Consider the following 19,079-nt stretch of genomic DNA (forward strand, 5'->3'; position numbering starts at 1 on the left):
AACGATTGGCCGTCAGGATCCCGGAGAGCTCAGTCGGTAGAGCATCAGACTTTTAATCTGAGGGTCCAGGGTTCAAGTCCCTGTTCGGGCGTAGCTTATCTTCAAACCTGAACGCAACTGTTTGAGATGTGGTTCAATTTCGCTTCACTTTAACCAATTCCTCACACGCGATTGACAATTGCAGAAGTCGCCACTCGCAAAATTCTCCTATTTTCATCGGTGCTTCATGGCCGGCACAGCCAAAATGCGTCTCTGGTCTTCTTTTCCTGCTGTCGAACTGTATGACTGTCAAGTTGCGGCGTCTCACAGCAAGAGTGAGTTTGTTGCAAAACGGCGAAACGACACGTACACGAAGGTGCCGCTGAGATTCGAACTCAGGATCTCCTGTTTACTAGACAGGCGCTTTAACCAACTAAGCCACGGCGCCAATGAAACGCTGCAAGCAGCATTACAATTTGTAGATGAAAAAAAACGCAACCGACCGTGGCCCCTGCAATCTGAAACAAAAGTGGAAACGCTGGAAAATCACAGCAGGTCTGACAGCATCTGGGCACAGAGAACAGAAGCAACGTTTCCGGACATTTCTTCAACCACAGGGTGCTGAATGAGTTGAATTCACTACCACACAATTTAATTGAAGTCAAACTTTGTTTGATTTCAAGAAGAAATTCCTTTTTGCTCTTGGGGCTAAAGGGATCCAGGGGTATGGGAGGAAGGGGAATCACGATTTGATGATCAGCCATGATCAAAATGAATGGCGGAACAGTCTCGGAGGGCCGGACGACCCTTCTAGCTTCTATATTTCCATGTCGAGATGGTGCTTCCTGACGGAATGCCACCCTGACTCGAAGCGATGTCTTTGTTCTCACTCGGCAAATGCTGAGATTTTCAAGACATTTTCCATTTTACTTTTATGTCTTTACTAAAGCTAAGTGGATGCTACTCATGCCCCTATTTCTCATGCACTGACAGACATCAACAAACACGATTATCGTTGCTTTGGAGTACATGGAGGCCAGATTCGCCAGCAACTTTCTTCTTTTAACTGGCTACTTAGGTGACTGATCTGCAGTGTTAAAACTGTTAAATCTGCGAAACCATTTCAGCCTATTCCTGGGCAATGGGAACATGCTGCCGAATGAAGTTTTACTTGACAATCCAATTTCCTTTTCACGGATGGCTTGCTGGAAATAGAGAACACAGTTTTGGAAATCAATTTCATTAAAGCTGCGGCAAATCATTTGTCAACGATGTACATATGAACAAAAGTCGTCGTTAATAGTTTGAAGATCTGTGCAGAGAGAACAAGAGTCAATGTTTAGATAGAACCGACACGTGCTTGATGGTCCGAACAGACTCGATGTGCCAAATGGACACTTTATCCTGCAGAATGCAGGACACTGAAATTGGTGGTCCTCAGAGAGATGGTGATGTACTTCAAATTGTACAACGTGAAATGCAGAAACAAGTACCACGGAGAATTGAACTCAGGAATATCAGCCTACTGGACAAGTGCATGAACGACCTGGACCACCGTTGACTTACTTTTGGACGCAATATGGGAACGAGAGAGGCAGCACGGAATGTGGGGATGATTTGATAAGGACGTTGTGATGCCAAATCGATGAAATTCTAAGCACGACTTGAATTTTGGACATTGAGAAAGTGAGGCGAAATAGTCATCTTGAATTTAACGTGGATAACATGACACTTCCCAAGCCAATTGGAAAAATGAACTCTCTTCCAAGCTTCTCTCCTCTCGAGCGCGGACAGTTGAACGGAGGGAAACGAATGGTAGCCAGGAGCCCGGATAGCTCAGTCGGTAGAGCATCAGACTTTTAATCTGAGGGTCCAGGGTTCATGTCTCTGTTCGGGCGTAGCTTATATTCAAACCTGAACGCAACTCTCTGAGATGTCGTTCAATTTCGCTCCACTTTAACCAATTTCTCACACGCGATTGACGATTGCAGAGGTCGCCACCAGCAAAATTCACCTATTTTCATCGGTGCTTCATGGCCGGCACAGCCAAAATGCGTCTCTGGTCTTCTGTTCCTGCTGTCGAACAGTATGACTGTCAAGTTGCGGCGTCTCACAGCAAGAGTGAGTTTGTTGTAAAACGGCGAAACGCCACGTACACGAAGGTGCCGCTGAGATCCGAACTCAGGATCTCCTTTTTACTAGACAGGCGCTTTAACCAACTCAGCCACGGCACCAATGGAACGCTGCAAGCAGCATTACAATTTGTAGATGAAAAACAATGCAACCGACCGTGGCCCCTGCAATCTGAAACAAAAGCAGAAACGCTGGAAAATCACAGCTGGTCTGACAGCATCTGGGGACAGAGAACAGAAGCAACGTTTCCGGACATTTCTTCAACCACAGGGTGCTGAATGAGTTGAATTCACTACCACACAATTTAATTGAAGTCAAACTTTGTTTGATTTCAAGAAGAAATTACTTTTTGCTTTTGGGGCTAAAGGGATCCAGGGGCTAGGAGGAAGGAGAATCACGATTTGATGATCAGCCATGATCAAAATGAATGGCGGAACAGTCTCGGAGGGCCGGACGACCCTTCTAGCTTCTATATTTCCATGTCGAGATGGTGCTTCCTGACGGAATGCCACCCTGACTCGAAGCGATGTCTTTGTTCTCACTCGGCAAATGCTGAGATTTTCAGGACATTTTCTATTTTACTTTTATGTCTTTACTAAAGCTAAGTGGATGCTACTCATGCCCCTATTTCTCATGCACTGACAGACATCAACAAACACGATTATCGTTGCTTTGGAGTACATGGAGGCCAGATTCGCCAGCAACTTTCTTCTTTTAACTGGCTACTTAGGTGACTGATCTGCAGTGTTAAAACTGTTAAATCTGCGAAACCATTTCAGCCTATTCCTGGGCAATGGGAACATGCTGCCGAATGAAGTGTTCATTGACAATCCAATTTCTTGTTCACGGATGACTTGATGGAAACAGAGACCACAGTTTTGGGACTCAAATGGATTAAAGCTACGGCAAATCATTTGTCAACGATGTACATATGAACAAAAGTCGTCGTGAATAGTTTGAAGATCAGTGCAGAGAGAACAAGAGTCAATGTTTAGATAGAACCGCCACGTGCTTGATGGCCCGAACGGACTCGATGTGCCAAAGGGACACTTTCTGCTGCAGAATGCAGGACACTGAAACTGGTGGTCCTCAGAGAGATGGTGATGTACTTCAAATTGTACAACGTGAAATGCAGAAACAAGTACCACGGAGAATTGAACTCAGGAATATCAGCCTACTGGACAAGTGCATGAACGACCTGGACCACCGTTGACTTACTTTTGGACGCAATATCGGAACGAGAGAGGCAGCACGTAAAGTGGGGATGATTTGATAAGGACGTTGTGATGCCTATTCGATGAAATTCTCAGCACGACTTGAATTTTGGACATTGAGAAAGTGAGGCGAAATACTCATCTTGAATTTAACGTGGATAACATGACTCTTCCCAAGCCACTTGAAAAAATGAACTCTCTTCCAAGCTTCTCTCCTCTCGAGCGCGGACAGTTGAACGGAGGGAAACGATTGGCCGTCAGGATCCCGGATAGCTCAGTCGGTAGAGCATCAGACTTTTAATCTGAGGGTCCAGGGTTCAAGTCCCTGTTCGGGCGTAGCTTATCTTCAAACCTGAACGCAACTGTTTGAGATGTGGTTCAATTTCGCTTCACTTTAACCAATTCCTCACACGCGATTGACAATTGCAGAAGTCGCCACTCGCAAAATTCTCCTATTTTCATCGGTGCTTCATGGCCGGCACAGCCAAAATGCGTCTCTGGTCTTCTTTTCCTGCTGTCGAACTGTATGACTGTCAAGTTGCGGCGTCTCACAGCAAGAGTGAGTTTGTTGCAAAACGGCGAAACGACACGTACACGAAGGTGCCGCTGAGATTCGAACTCAGGATCTCCTGTTTACTAGACAGGCGCTTTAACCAACTAAGCCACGGCGCCAATGAAACGCTGCAAGCAGCATTACAATTTGTAGATGAAAAAAAACGCAACCGACCGTGGCCCCTGCAATCTGAAACAAAAGTGGAAACGCTGGAAAATCACAGCAGGTCTGACAGCATCTGGGCACAGAGAACAGAAGCAACGTTTCCGGACATTTCTTCAACCACAGGGTGCTGAATGAGTTGAATTCACTACCACACAATTTAATTGAAGTCAAACTTTGTTTGATTTCAAGAAGAAATTCCTTTTTGCTCTTGGGGCTAAAGGGATCCAGGGGTATGGGAGGAAGGGGAATCACGATTTGATGATCAGCCATGATCAAAATGAATGGCGGAACAGTCTCGGAGGGCCGGACGACCCTTCTAGCTTCTATATTTCCATGTCGAGATGGTGCTTCCTGACGGAATGCCACCCTGACTCGAAGCGATGTCTTTGTTCTCACTCGGCAAATGCTGAGATTTTCAAGACATTTTCCATTTTACTTTTATGTCTTTACTAAAGCTAAGTGGATGCTACTCATGCCCCTATTTCTCATGCACTGACAGACATCAACAAACACGATTATCGTTGCTTTGGAGTACATGGAGGCCAGATTCGCCAGCAACTTTCTTCTTTTAACTGGCTACTTAGGTGACTGATCTGCAGTGTTAAAACTGTTAAATCTGCGAAACCATTTCAGCCTATTCCTGGGCAATGGGAACATGCTGCCGAATGAAGTGTTACTTGACAATCCAATTTCCTTTTCACGGATGGCTTGCTGGAAATAGAGAACACAGTTTTGGAAATCAATTTCATTAAAGCTGCGGCAAATCATTTGTCAACGATGTACATATGAACAAAAGTCGTCGTTAATAGTTTGAAGATCTGTGCAGAGAGAACAAGAGTCAATGTTTAGATAGAACCGACACGTGCTTGATGGTCCGAACAGACTCGATGTGCCAAATGGACACTTTATCCTGCAGAATGCAGGACACTGAAATTGGTGGTCCTCAGAGAGATGGTGATTTACTTCAAACTGAACAACGTGAAATGCAGAAACAAGTACCACGGAGAATTGAACTCAGGAATATCAGCCTACTGGACAAGTGCATGAACGACCTGGACCACCGTTGACTTACTTTTGGACGCAATATCGGAACGAGAGAGGCAGCACGTAAAGTGGGGATGATTTGATAAGGACGTTGTGATGCCTATTCGATGAAATTCTCAGCACGACTTGAATTTTGGACATTGAGAAAGTGAGGCGAAATACTCATCTTGAATTTAACGTGGATAACATGACTCTTCCCAAGCCACTTGAAAAAATGAACTCTCTTCCAAGCTTCTCTCCTCTCGAGCGCGGACAGTTGAACGGAGGGAAACGATTGGCCGTCAGGATCCCGGATAGCTCAGTCGGTAGAGCATCAGACTTTTAATCTGAGGGTCCAGGGTTCAAGTCCCTGTTCGGGCGTAGCTTATCTTCAAACCTGAACGCAACTGTTTGAGATGTGGTTCAATTTCGCTTCACTTTAACCAATTCCTCACACGCGATTGACAATTGCAGAAGTCGCCACTCGCAAAATTCTCCTATTTTCATCGGTGCTTCATGGCCGGCACAGCCAAAATGCGTCTCTGGTCTTCTTTTCCTGCTGTCGAACTGTATGACTGTCAAGTTGCGGCGTCTCACAGCAAGAGTGAGTTTGTTGCAAAACGGCGAAACGACACGTACACGAAGGTGCCGCTGAGATTCGAACTCAGGATCTCCTGTTTACTAGACAGGCGCTTTAACCAACTAAGCCACGGCGCCAATGAAACGCTGCAAGCAGCATTACAATTTGTAGATGAAAAAAAACGCAACCGACCGTGGCCCCTGCAATCTGAAACAAAAGTGGAAACGCTGGAAAATCACAGCAGGTCTGACAGCATCTGGGCACAGAGAACAGAAGCAACGTTTCCGGACATTTCTTCAACCACAGGGTGCTGAATGAGTTGAATTCACTACCACACAATTTAATTGAAGTCAAACTTTGTTTGATTTCAAGAAGAAATTCCTTTTTGCTCTTGGGGCTAAAGGGATCCAGGGGTATGGGAGGAAGGGGAATCACGATTTGATGATCAGCCATGATCAAAATGAATGGCGGAACAGTCTCGGAGGGCCGGACGACCCTTCTAGCTTCTATATTTCCATGTCGAGATGGTGCTTCCTGACGGAATGCCACCCTGACTCGAAGCGATGTCTTTGTTCTCACTCGGCAAATGCTGAGATTTTCAAGACATTTTCCATTTTACTTTTATGTCTTTACTAAAGCTAAGTGGATGCTACTCATGCCCCTATTTCTCATGCACTGACAGACATCAACAAACACGATTATCGTTGCTTTGGAGTACATGGAGGCCAGATTCGCCAGCAACTTTCTTCTTTTAACTGGCTACTTAGGTGACTGATCTGCAGTGTTAAAACTGTTAAATCTGCGAAACCATTTCAGCCTATTCCTGGGCAATGGGAACATGCTGCCGAATGAAGTGTTACTTGACAATCCAATTTCCTTTTCACGGATGGCTTGCTGGAAATAGAGAACACAGTTTTGGAAATCAATTTCATTAAAGCTGCGGCAAATCATTTGTCAACGATGTACATATGAACAAAAGTCGTCGTTAATAGTTTGAAGATCTGTGCAGAGAGAACAAGAGTCAATGTTTAGATAGAACCGACACGTGCTTGATGGTCCGAACAGACTCGATGTGCCAAATGGACACTTTATCCTGCAGAATGCAGGACACTGAAATTGGTGGTCCTCAGAGAGATGGTGATTTACTTCAAACTGAACAACGTGAAATGCAGAAACAAGTACCACGGAGAATTGAACTCAGGAATATCAGCCTACTGGACAAGTGCATGAACGACCTGGACCACCGTTGACTTACTTTTGGACGCAATATAGGAACGAGAGAGGCAGCACGTAAAGTGGGGATGATTTGATAAGGACGTTGTGATGCCAAATCGATGAAATTCTAAGCACGACTTGAATTTTGGACATTGAGAAAGTGAGGCGAAATACTCATCTTGAATTTAACGTGGATAACATGACTCTTCCCAAGCCACTTGAAAAAATGAACTCTCTTCCAAGCTTCTCTCCTCTCGAGCGCGGACAGTTGAACGGAGGGAAACGATTAGCCGTCAGCAGCCCGGATAGCTCAGTCGGTAGAGCATCAGGCTTTTAATCTGAGGGTCCAGGGTTCAAGTCCCTGTTCGGGCGTAGCTGTTCTTCAAACCTGAACGCAACTATTTGAGATGTCGTTCAATTTCGCTTCACTTTAACCAATTTCTCACACGCGATTGACGATTGCAGAGGTCGCCGCCAGCAAAATTCACCTAATTTCATCGGTGCTTCATGGCCGGCACAGCCAAAATGCGTCCCTGGTCTTCTTTTCCTGCTGTCGAACTGTCTGACTGTCAAGTTGCGGCGTCTCACAGCAAGAGTGAGTTTGTTGCAAAACGGCGAAACGCCACGTACACGAAGGTGCCGCTGAGATTCGAACTCAGGATCTCCTGTTTACTAGACAGGCGCTTTAACCAACTAAGCCACGGCGCCAATGGAACGCTGCAAGCAGCATTACAATTTGTAGATGAAAAACAATGCAACCGACCGTGGCCCCTGCAATCTGAAACAAAAGCAGAAACGCTGGAAAATCACAGCAGGTCTGACAGCATCTGGGCACAGAGAACAGAAGCAACGTTTCAGGACATTTCTTCACTCACAGGGTGCTGAATGAGTTGAATTCACTACCACACAATTTAATTGAAGTCAAACTTTGTTTGATTTCAAGAAGAAATTACTTTTCGCTCTTGAGGCGAAAGGGATGCAGGGGTATGGGAGGAAGGGGAATCACGATTTGATGATCAGCCATGATCAAAATGAATGGCGGAACAGTCTCGGAGGGCCGGACGACCCTTCTAGCTTCTATATTTCCATGTCGAGATGGTGCTTCCTGACGGAATGTCAACCCGACTCGAAACGGTGTCTTTGTTCTCTCTCGGCAAATGCTGAGATTTTCCAGCATTTTCTGTTTTACTTTTATGTCTTTACTAACCTAAGTGGATGCTACTCATGTCCCTATTTCTCATGTACTGACAGACATGAACAAACACGATTATCGTTGCTTGGGAGTACATGGAGGCCCGATTCGCCAGCAACTTTCTTCTTTTAACTGGGTACTTAGGAGACTGATCTGCAGTGTTGAATCTGTTAAATCTGCGAAACCATTTCAGCCTATTCCTGAGCAATGGGAACATGCTGCCGAATGAAGTGTTCATTGACAATCCAATTTCTTTTTCAGGGATGGCTTGCTGGAAACAGTGAAGACAGTTTTGAAAATCAAATGGATTAAAGCTGCAGCAAATCATTTGTCAACGATGTACATATGAACAAAAGTCGTCGTTAATAGTTTGAAGATCTGTTCAGAGAGATAAAGAGTCAATGTTTAGATAGAATCGACACGTGCTTGATGGCCGGAACAGACTCGATTTGCCAAAGGGACACTTTATGCTGCAGAATGCAGGACACTGAAACTGGTGGTCCTCAGAGAGATGGTGATTCAATTCAAACTGTACAACGTGAAATGCATAAACAAGTACCACGGAGATTTTAACTCAGGAATATCAGCCTACTAGACAGGTGCATGAACGAACTGAACCACGGATGACTTATTGTTTGACGCATTATAAGAACGAGAGAGGAAGCATCGAAAGTGGATGATTTCATGAGACCCTGATTCCAAATCGATGAAATGCTCGATTTGACATTTGGACATTTCGAAAGTTACACCAAATAATGATCTTGACTTCAAAGTGGATAACAGGACACTTCCCCACCCACATTCATAAAATGAACTCTCCTTCACTCTGATCTGCTCTAACTCACAGTGAGAGCGCGGCTAGTTCGACGGAGGAAAATGACCAGCTTGCCAATAGCCCGATAGCTCAGTTGGTCGAGTATCTGACGTTTCACCTGAGGGTCTAGAGTTCCTGTTTGGGTGCTGCTTTTCTTCCACCCACCGCAATTGTTTGAGATGTGCTTCAAAATATATTAACAGATGTCCTTTAACAAATTCCACACACGCGATTGACAATTCCAGGAGTCGCAGCTGCAAAATTCATTCATTTTAATAGGTGCTTCATGGCCGGCGCAGACCAAATGTGCCTCTGGGCTTCCTTACCTGCTATCGAACTGTATGACAGTGAAGTTGCGGGTTCTCAGAGCAAGAATGATTTAGTTTCAAAATTGCGAAATTCAACGTACATAAAGGCATCTCTGAGATTGGAATTCAGGATCTCCTGTTTACTAAGCAGGCACTTGAGCCAACTAAGCCATGGCACCAACGCACACTCACGTACTTACCCTCAGAATCTCACCTGCACAAACAATCGTACGCGCTCACACTCTCTCTCATATTCATATGGACCCTTACTCGCACACACAGACAAACACACTCCCTCCCGCACACATTCACACATCTTTTTTCGCAATCATGCGCACTCACACAATGATCATCAGAATCACACTTGCAAAAACACACAGTCACGCAATGACAAACATATCCTCACAATCTCACACACTGTTGCAAGCACTGTCACACTCACAGGCACTCAGTCATACAGTCTTCTGCACATACACTGACAGACTGCTGCATATATTCAAACCCAGTCACACACAGTTTCTGACATACATGCTCCCACACATTCTCTCACTCTCCGGCACTCACTTACCCACACGCACAGCCACATTCTCTGTCACGCTCTCATTCTCTCAAACTTTCACACACACGCTCTCTCACACACACAGATATACACATATATTCTCTCTCATTCAGAAAGTCTGTCACTCTCATTCACACACACTCTCCCTCACACAGACCCTCACTCGCGCAGATTCACATATACACGCACTCTGTGTCCCTCTCACACGCAAACATTCTCACACGTGCATACATTCCCATACTTTCACACATCCTTTTTCACATGCATGCACACTCACAGAATCATTCACTCAGGATCACAACGGCACAAGCACATACTCATCCTCACAATCTCACACTTATACTGATGCAAGCAGTATCACACTGGCAAACACGTACATGCACACACACTTCTTTATGCACACCATGTTTCACTCACACAGTCTCTATCACTCTCATTCGCACTCACACTCAAACGGACCTTCACGTGCACGCACATTCACACACAAACAGACTCTCACAACACACTCTCTCGCACATACTCTCGCACACTCATGCACACACACAATCACTCTCAGAACGACACCTTCAAGATTTCACTCACGCTGTTGCAAGCACGACCGCACACACAAATACTGGGAGGCTCCTACATATTTGCACACACACACTCAGTCACACACACTCGCATACAATATTTCACTCACATACACTCACTTACTAACACACAGACTCGTATTCAGTGTCACACTCTTGTTGTCCCTCACTTTGTCTGTCACACACATGCACTCATTCAGAAAATTACATACACACACACTTTCTGACACACACACACAGATATAAACAGGTATTCTGTCAGTCACTTAGGCTCTCACCCTTGTTCACACAATCACTTTCTCAGACTCACAGACACCCTCACACGCTATCAAAAACACTCTTTTGGTCAAACGCATTTACACATGCTCTTTCACACCCATGCACACTCACACAATTGCCCACTCTCAGAAACTCATCAGGACAAACACTCGTACGTGCACACACCATCACTCACTCTCTCTCATATTCACACACACACGCTCACACTTACAAGGACTCTCACTCGCACATGCACATACAATCACACATTTTGTCACATTCATGCACACTCACACAATCACTCTCAGAATCACAATTGCGCAAACACTCACTCACACAGTCTCATCCTCACAATCTCACACACTGTTGCAAGCACAATCAGACTCATAAACGTCCCTTCCCTCGTCGCCACTCCCCTCCCTCCCCTCCATCATCTCCGTTCCGCCCCTCCCCATTGCCTCCCTCCCCATTGCCCCCTCCATATTACCCGCCTCCCCGTTCCCCCCTCCCCGTTTCCCCTCCCCCTCGCCGTTTCCTCCTCCCCCTCGCTGTTCCCTCCCCTCCCTTGACGTTATCGCTTCACTCCCCATTACGCTTCCCTGTTCCCTCTTCCCTCCCCATTCCCCTCTCCCCATTCCCCCTCTCCCATTCACACATCCTCTTTCACACTCATGCACACTCACATCATCACTCACATCACCACTCACTCAGATTGACGTTGGCTCAAACACTCACACACAATCAAATGCAGTCACTTATTTGCACACATATTCAAGCTCACTCTCATTCCGGCCCCTACTCACACACACAAACACAGACACTCACACACACTCTCAGAATTGCCTGCACAAACACACACACAATCATAAACACTCATCCTCACACAAAGTGTTGCAAGCATTATCACACACACACACAAACACGCACATACTTATACACACACACACACTGAAGTCGGTAAAAATACATCTTGAGACTGGCATGAGTCAAAATAGAGTAGGCTTTATTCTCACAAGCTTGTGGGAGAACTTGACCCCTTGAAAGCGGAAGCCAAAGTTCTCTCTGAACACAAGAAGCATGGACGTTTATACATCAGGATTCCCAATACAAGTCATGAAGCAAAGTCCAGTTAACAGTCCTTGATCATAAATTATAGTTCCTTTAACACCTTCTGATACACTCTGGTTTATGGTTAGAGACTATCTGGTATCCTTGGGTCATAAAGCACAATTCTCCTCGTAGTTGTAGTCAAGATGCAACCTCTGGTCCCCCGCTCTTACCGCGGCCTTTCCTTTGAAGTGACTGTGTGCGATTGCAGCTGTCCCAGTGGGAGTCCTCCTTCAAGTGGCCATTCTCGCACTCTACCATTTGGTAGCTGCTTCCTTTGTTTAAATCATACACAAGCCTACGGGAAAAGTAAGACTTACCACCCAACATTTACATTTAACTGCCTGTTTTATCAGAATGATATAAACAAGCAAGGGAACCATGAACAAATGGCTTATACAACTACCAGGAGCAATATAAACAACGGGGGGACTAGTCATAAGGAAAGGTTATGTTTGTGATACATTCCAGGTACAAAGTTCAACCTTTTAGGTACAAAATACATTGAGTACAATACAAACATTAACCCTTTCCCTTCTTCAATCCCCCCTTTTGGTCAGAGGCCAAGTGCAAACATGGCCCCATGACCAATTCAGAGCCAAATGTTACCAATATATATGGGCCTACCTCCTCCATCAGGAAGTCTGCCCCTTCTGCCTGTACACTTGCACTCGGCATAATTCGGGCTGTTCGTTCAATACCAAGCAATAACAATGACAATTAATACAATTAACCCGTGCTTCAGGTATGATCCCCACGACCTGAACCATTGCCCCAGCCATCCCGGAGGGTTATAATTATGATGTTCGTTCCCTTCACCCTTGTATTGTCATCGTCACTCGGTTGATATGATCTGCCAAACGAGTTACATTTTCCGAAACATCTGGGATGTACGTGCAGCATTCGGAGTCAATTATAGCGCACGTTCCTCCCTGGAAAGCCAACACATAATCAAGTGTCAATCGGTTCTGTAAAGCAACAGTCCGGATAGCTACAACCTCGGCTGATACTTCAGAGAAGGCTGTGCTCACCTCCTCGAGCCTGTCTCTCGTTTCATTTGCAATTCTCTCCAAGGGCGAGGCCATATGTATAAGTTCCTGTGCTGCTTTTGCTGTCCCATAAAGTGGGAAAGCATTCATAAAGAACCGTTCTATCTCACTAATGGTGAATATAGGGTGCCACATATGCTAAATAACACGATTCTACCCAATCCCAAGGAAGCCATGGGTAGGCATTGTTTCCACAGACACAACAGGAACCATTATATGCAGTCATGCTGCTCATATAAGGAGAGGAGAGGCTGACCAGGACATCAGCAATGGGGCAATGGATTGTAATCTGTTGCACCAAAGCCCAGGCACCACTGGTGACATTAACCTGCTGGGTACAGTAGCTTACGTAAGACTTACCACCCAACATTTACATTTAACTGTCTGTTTTATCAGAATGATATAAACAAGCAAGGGAACCATGAACAAATGGCTTATACTACTACCAGGAGCAATATAAACAAAGGGGGGACTAGCCATAATGAAGGGTTATGTTTGGAATACATTCCAGGTCCAAAGTTCAACCTTTTAGGTACAAAATACATTGAGTACAAAAAAAACATTAACCCTTTCCCTTCTTCACACACACACACACACAGTCACTCTCACTCTCATTCACCCACCCTCTCTCATACATCCAAGACCCACAGTGGCACACACATTCACGCACACACAATTATTCACAAATGGACACTATTGCAGATTCACACATATATTCTCTGTCACATAAACTGGCAGGAATTTTACATGTCCGCAGGAATTTTACGTGAATCAGAGCGGGCCAGGGGCAGACTATGGAAAGATCCGTTAACCTCGGGCTGGATTCCACGATTTCGGAACGAGTGAGGCTGGAAAATCCTGCACACTGTCTCACTCACTCACACTCACAGACCCGAACTCTCACAAATTCACAAACACTGTCCCTCTCACACACAAACACACTCACATTCACACAGCCTCACACACCCATGCAAACTCACAATCACTCTGAGAATCGCATGTGCACAAATACACTCACGCTCGGACACACAAACTCACAGTCACAGGTAATCGCGCACACTGTCACACACACTCAATTACACTCACACTTACACACAGAAACAGCCTTTCACTCTCATTCAAACACTCTTTAAAAAAAACCCTCAGTCACACACATTCATAGGCACACACACTGTCACACACACACATGGACACATCCTCTTTCACACGCGTGTACTCACACAATCACTCAGAATCAGTCTTTCACTCTCATTCACATCCGATCTCCCATACACCCGCACTCACTTGCACACTTTCACACACACACACAAACACACTGTCACCTGACACGCTCACACACACATTCACATATCCTTATACTCATACATACATATTCAATGCTGTTCATCCCTCGATAATCAGGATTCACTGGATTTGTTGGTCCCACGCTTTTCTTTCATTGGAAGATGTTAGCCCTGTACTCTCCCTATTTTCTTCTTGAATACACATCACTGTTCCATCACGGATTTATCTAGAAGCGTCTGCTCCCAGTGTCTGTGCATGTATGTGAGTGTCAGTCGGGCAGGCCCAAGTGCCCCCTGGGCATGGGCACTTTGAGCACAGGCCAGCACTGCCAGGGAGCATCACTCCCCTCCCCCTCCCCCCCGGCACCCGATCCTCTGGGGGAGCCCGAGTTCCCCCTTCAGTCCAGCAGGGTCGACCCGCTAGTTTACCGGACGTAGTGAGCTAGTCTGAGCCCCACTCGAGTGAAATACACCTGACAGAGTGGGAGATGCTGGCGGGCCCGGGGAATTCAGTCCCGTGCCCGCTAATCACATTAAAATAAGATTAAAAACAGATGCAATGTACTTACTTTGTGTTCCCACGGCGTCGATATCCGACGCTGGGAGATGCACGCGGGGCGGGAACGCATGCGCAAATCCTGCTAATCAGCCAACACGTGATTCTCCCAGCTCGCCGCGCTAAAAACAAGCAGCGGTATTATGGGAGAATCGCCGCTTGTGTGGGTGAATCGGTTGTGCGATTGAGGGTCTATGTGAGTGTGAGACAGTGTGTGAATGAGAGTTAGAGACTGTGTGAGTGACAGAGAATATCTATGTGTGTCAGGGATTGAGTGAAAGATTATGTGATTGTAGGTTTGTGTGTGTGTGTCAGCGTATGTGTATACAAGTGTGTGTATGTCAGAATATTTATGTGTGATGTGCTTGCAAGTGTATGAGCTTGTGAGGACGAGCGTTTGTGATTGTGTGTGAGTGTGTATGTGTAGGTGTGATTCTGAGTGTGCAGTTGTGCGTGTGTGTGAAGGAAAATGGGCGCCATCTTACCGGCCGTTCACGCCACAGGCAGGGTTTTCCGGCTGCACTCGCGCCAAGGCCCGAAATTCCCGCCCAAGGTCAACTGACCTCTGCCTCGTTCCCCACCCCCTTCCTCCTCCCCCCTCCCGCTACGATTCCCCTGGCGGGCGGGAGCGGAAAATTCCACCCCACATTCCCGCTGTAGTGAAGTCGGATAATTTGACCCCAGCCAAACCTTCATTGCAGCAGGATGGGAAAATCTCGCCAGGGTGAACGGGGAACATTCCAGCCCATATGTGCATTGGTGTGAGCGTGAGAATGCGTGCTGCAGTGAGTGTATGTGTGTGTGTGTGTGTATGTGTGAGTTGGATAGTGCCGCAACATTGAGAGTGTGAAATTGTGAGCATCAATGTATATTTGTGATATGATTCTGAGAGTGAGTAATTGCGTGAGTGTGCCTGAGTGTGAAAGAGGATGTGTGAATGTGTGTGAGCATGACAATGTGTATATGTGAGAATGTGTATGTGTGAGAGCACGTGTGTGTTTGATGGTGTCAGTGAGTGTGTGAGAGAGACAATAGGTGAGATTTTGTGGCCTCGCTCGTTCCGAAACTGTGAACTCCGACCCGAGGCCAACGGACCTTCCCATTGTCCACCCCTCACCTACTCCGATTCCCTTGGTCGGCGGGTTGGCAAAATTCCAGCGTATGTGTGAATAAGAGTGAGAGACAAAGAATGTAAGTGTACATCTGTGTGAGTGAGTGTAACAGAAAGTGGGTGTGAGTGCAATTTTGTGAACATGTATCTGTGTGTGAGGGAGTGAGGGAGAATGAGAGTGCGAGTGAGTGTGTGTATGCCACAGAAACATACAGTGCAGAAGAGGCCCATCGAGTCCACACTGACACGTGAGAAACATCTGAACTCCCCTGGAATCCCATTTGCCACAACCATAAAAACAAACTCAAGCTGGCGCCGGAGTGAGGCGACTTCTTGCAAGCTGTGCCCAGCATTCCTCCTAATTATAACTTTTATTCTCGTTCTATGCTTCTAAAACTTCATTCTAACTCTTTTAAACTCTCCAACAATGCTCTCATTCAATCACTTACAGATTTGGCGCTCCTTAGGGCCCTGGAGACACCAAAACTGAAATTGGTCCAGAGCAGCAGTCCGCGCGGGACCTGCGGCTGGTGCTGCAGTCCCAGGACTGGGGATTTCACTACACCGGCTCCAGGAGACCAGGAAAACACCCTAGAAGCCTGGGCCTTCTGTCTGCAGTCTCTCAGAGACCAGGAAAACGCCGCTGAAACCGGGACCTTGACTCTGCTGGCCTCCAACGACCAGCCCTGCATGCCTGGGACGGGAGCCCTCTTCCCCCGCCAGCCCGCAACCCCTCTGATCTGGAGAGCTGTGACCTCCTGCAGGCTCCAAGCACTCCCTCCACTCCCCCCTTCTACAATCACCCCACATTCCTAAAAAAAATAACTCCCACTGCCTAACAATCAGGTCTCGAGATCCTCCGACCTCGAAAGCAAGACCCTGACCTGGCAGTGACCCAGCGGACCCCGACACACGGATCTGACGATCGGTTCATCTACGAGTGCTACCGCAGGGGCATCACCCACTTACTGGCCTTCGATCTGTCCATGCCGGAGCATGGTCTGGATATCCACCGACTGACGAAGCCAAACCGCAACCCGACAGTGACCCAGAACACCTGGCCGCACAGACCCATCTACCAATGCAGGAACTGCAAGGAAAGCAACAAATCCTCCATCCACACACTGACCAGAGCGAAGAACCTCATTGGACGCAATTACACTCTTAACACCGCAAACTACTCTCACCGTCTCCCAGGCTCGAAAAGAAGCAGTCACTCCAGGAATCGTGGAAAACGTGCAAGGCTGCAGGTGAGAGTGAAACAATGTGGTCCCAAAGCCCCCCTCCCCAGATTGCTCCTTGCAAATCTCCAACCTCTGGAAAACAAGCTAGACGGCTTTAACCCAGATGTACTTTCCAAAGAGAACTGAGGGACTGCTGTGTACTCTGTTCCACAGAGATGTGGCTGACTGGATTGTGCCCTACAACCAGACGGCTTCTCAATCCATTGAAAGACCGTACAGTGGCCTCAGGCAAGGCCGGCGAGGTGAGGTCTGCTTCCGAATCAAAATCTCGAGGTGCCTGGACAAGGCAACACTGGCGAGTTTCTGCTCCCCAGACCTAGAATACCTGACGCTAAAATCCCGCCCTTACGACCTTCCGCGGAATTCACCTCCGTTATCCTGAAGGCAGTTTACATCCCACCCCATGGGGATGTGAAGATCATGCCAGATCATACATATACCACTACAGGTAACCTTGAGACAAAACATCCCGTGGCCTTGTCCATCATGGCCGGGACTTCAATCAGGCCAAGCTCAATCGTATACTATCAAGTTAGCACCAACATGTCTCCTGTTCCACCAGAACCCCAATCATCCTCGACCACTGCTACACAAATCTCAAACATGCCTACCGCTCTAATGCCCACCCACACTCTGGCAAATCAGACCACAAGGCTGTGTTCCTGCTCCCGGCTTAAAAGCAAAAACTGAAGTGGGAGAATCCGTCAAAGAAACTCGTGCAATGTTGGTCTGAGCAACCAGATGATCTCCTACAGGATTGCTTCAAGTCAGTGGACTGGTCAGCATTTAAAAACTCTGCAACCAGCCTGAACGAGTACGCCGTTACAGTAACTGACTGCATTAGTAAGTGTGCAAAAGAAACAAATTCGCATGTTTCCCAATTCAAAACCATGGATGAACAGGGATATCCATTGCTTACTGAAGTTTTGTTCTGAGGCGTTCAGGTCAGGTGACCCTGACCTATTCAGGAAACCCAGATATGATCTAAGGAGATGCCAAAAGACAGTATCAGGCCAAGCTAGAGTCCTAGGCTAGCCAGACGGACCCCCACTGACTATGGCAATGTCAGCAAGCCATATTAGGCCACAAGATGAAGGCATGTAAAATTTCGAGTTCCAACGCACCCCTCCCTGATGAGCTCAATGCATTATCCACCCATTTTGATCAAGAGGTCAGTGAGAGCACACCCTCCATCCTGGGAGCATTGGATGAACCTGAGGTCTACCTTGCAGTTGTCAGACCAGCCTTTCCGAAGGTCAACCCAAGGAAAGAGACTAGCCTGGATGGGGTATCCGGGTGAGCACTCAGATCCTGCGTGGATCAGTTGGTGTAGGTATTCGCAGACATTTAAACCTCTTTTTACAACAATAAGACGACCATCATCCCAGTCCCAAAGAAAAGCCAAGCAGCGTGCCTTAATGACTATCGCCCAGTGGCCCTGACATCAATCATTATGAAGTGCTTTGAAAGGTTAGTCATGGCACAAATCAAATCCAGCCTCCTGGATTGCCTGGATCCTCTACAGTTTGTCTACCACCGCAAGAGGTCCACAGCAGATACCATCTCATTGGCCCCGCACTCAACCCAGGAACAAGTAGATAACAAAGACATCTATGCCAGATTCCTACTTATTGACTTCAGCTCAGCCTTCAACACATTATTCTTACGAAATTCATCTCCAAACTCCGTGGCCTGCCTCGGCTCCACACACTGCGACTGGATCTTGAACTTCCGAACCCACCGACCACAATCAGTAAGGATAGGCAACAACACCAATTCCACGATCATCCTCAACACCGGTGTCCCACAAGGCCGTGTTCTCAGCCCCCTACTATACTCCTTATGCACCTATGACTGTGTGGTCAAATTCCCCTCCAACTCGATTTTCAAGTTTGCTGACGACACCACCATAGTGGGTCGAATTTCAAACAATGATGAGACGGAGTACAGGAATGAGATGGAGAATCTGGTGAACTGATGCGAAGACAATAACTCTCCCTCAATGTCAACAAAACTAAGGACATTGTCATTGACTTCAGGAAGCGCCCTGAAATACATCTCCCTGTCAACATCAATGGGTTGAAATAGAAATGGTCAAAACCTGCAGGTTTTCAGCTGTCCAGATCAAAAGCCACCTGGGCTGGTCCCCTCATGCCAACAGTAT

At 46.7% G+C, this 19,079-nt stretch overlaps 10 non-coding genes across 10 annotated transcripts; 5 read left to right on the top strand and 5 right to left on the bottom strand.

Annotated features, from left to right (window-relative positions):
* The first annotated feature begins 18 nt into the window (after positions 1-18).
* Positions 19-91, top strand: trnak-uuu (transfer RNA lysine (anticodon UUU)). Its single transcript has one exon. It is a non-coding gene; the product is annotated as a tRNA-Lys (tRNA).
* Positions 92-353: 262 nt separating this feature from the next.
* On the bottom strand, positions 354-427 carry trnat-agu (transfer RNA threonine (anticodon AGU)). Its single transcript has one exon. It is a non-coding gene; the product is annotated as a tRNA-Thr (tRNA).
* Positions 428-1,804: 1,377 nt separating this feature from the next.
* On the top strand, positions 1,805-1,877 carry trnak-uuu (transfer RNA lysine (anticodon UUU)). Its single transcript has one exon. It is a non-coding gene; the product is annotated as a tRNA-Lys (tRNA).
* Positions 1,878-2,139: 262 nt separating this feature from the next.
* trnat-agu (transfer RNA threonine (anticodon AGU)) lies at positions 2,140-2,213 on the bottom strand. The gene has a single exon. It is a non-coding gene; the product is annotated as a tRNA-Thr (tRNA).
* Positions 2,214-3,589: 1,376 nt separating this feature from the next.
* On the top strand, positions 3,590-3,662 carry trnak-uuu (transfer RNA lysine (anticodon UUU)). Its single transcript has one exon. It is a non-coding gene; the product is annotated as a tRNA-Lys (tRNA).
* A 262-nt stretch (positions 3,663-3,924) lies between these two features.
* Positions 3,925-3,998, bottom strand: trnat-agu (transfer RNA threonine (anticodon AGU)). The gene has a single exon. It is a non-coding gene; the product is annotated as a tRNA-Thr (tRNA).
* A 1,377-nt stretch (positions 3,999-5,375) lies between these two features.
* On the top strand, positions 5,376-5,448 carry trnak-uuu (transfer RNA lysine (anticodon UUU)). The gene has a single exon. It is a non-coding gene; the product is annotated as a tRNA-Lys (tRNA).
* Positions 5,449-5,710: 262 nt separating this feature from the next.
* trnat-agu (transfer RNA threonine (anticodon AGU)) lies at positions 5,711-5,784 on the bottom strand. The gene has a single exon. It is a non-coding gene; the product is annotated as a tRNA-Thr (tRNA).
* Positions 5,785-7,161: 1,377 nt separating this feature from the next.
* On the top strand, positions 7,162-7,234 carry trnak-uuu (transfer RNA lysine (anticodon UUU)). Its single transcript has one exon. It is a non-coding gene; the product is annotated as a tRNA-Lys (tRNA).
* A 262-nt stretch (positions 7,235-7,496) lies between these two features.
* trnat-agu (transfer RNA threonine (anticodon AGU)) lies at positions 7,497-7,570 on the bottom strand. Its single transcript has one exon. It is a non-coding gene; the product is annotated as a tRNA-Thr (tRNA).
* Positions 7,571-19,079: the final 11,509 nt, after the last annotated feature.

The sequence above is a fragment of the Mustelus asterias genome, chromosome 16 (assembly GCF_964213995.1).
Source record: "Mustelus asterias chromosome 16, sMusAst1.hap1.1, whole genome shotgun sequence".
Taxonomy (NCBI): Eukaryota; Metazoa; Chordata; class Chondrichthyes; order Carcharhiniformes; family Triakidae; genus Mustelus; species Mustelus asterias.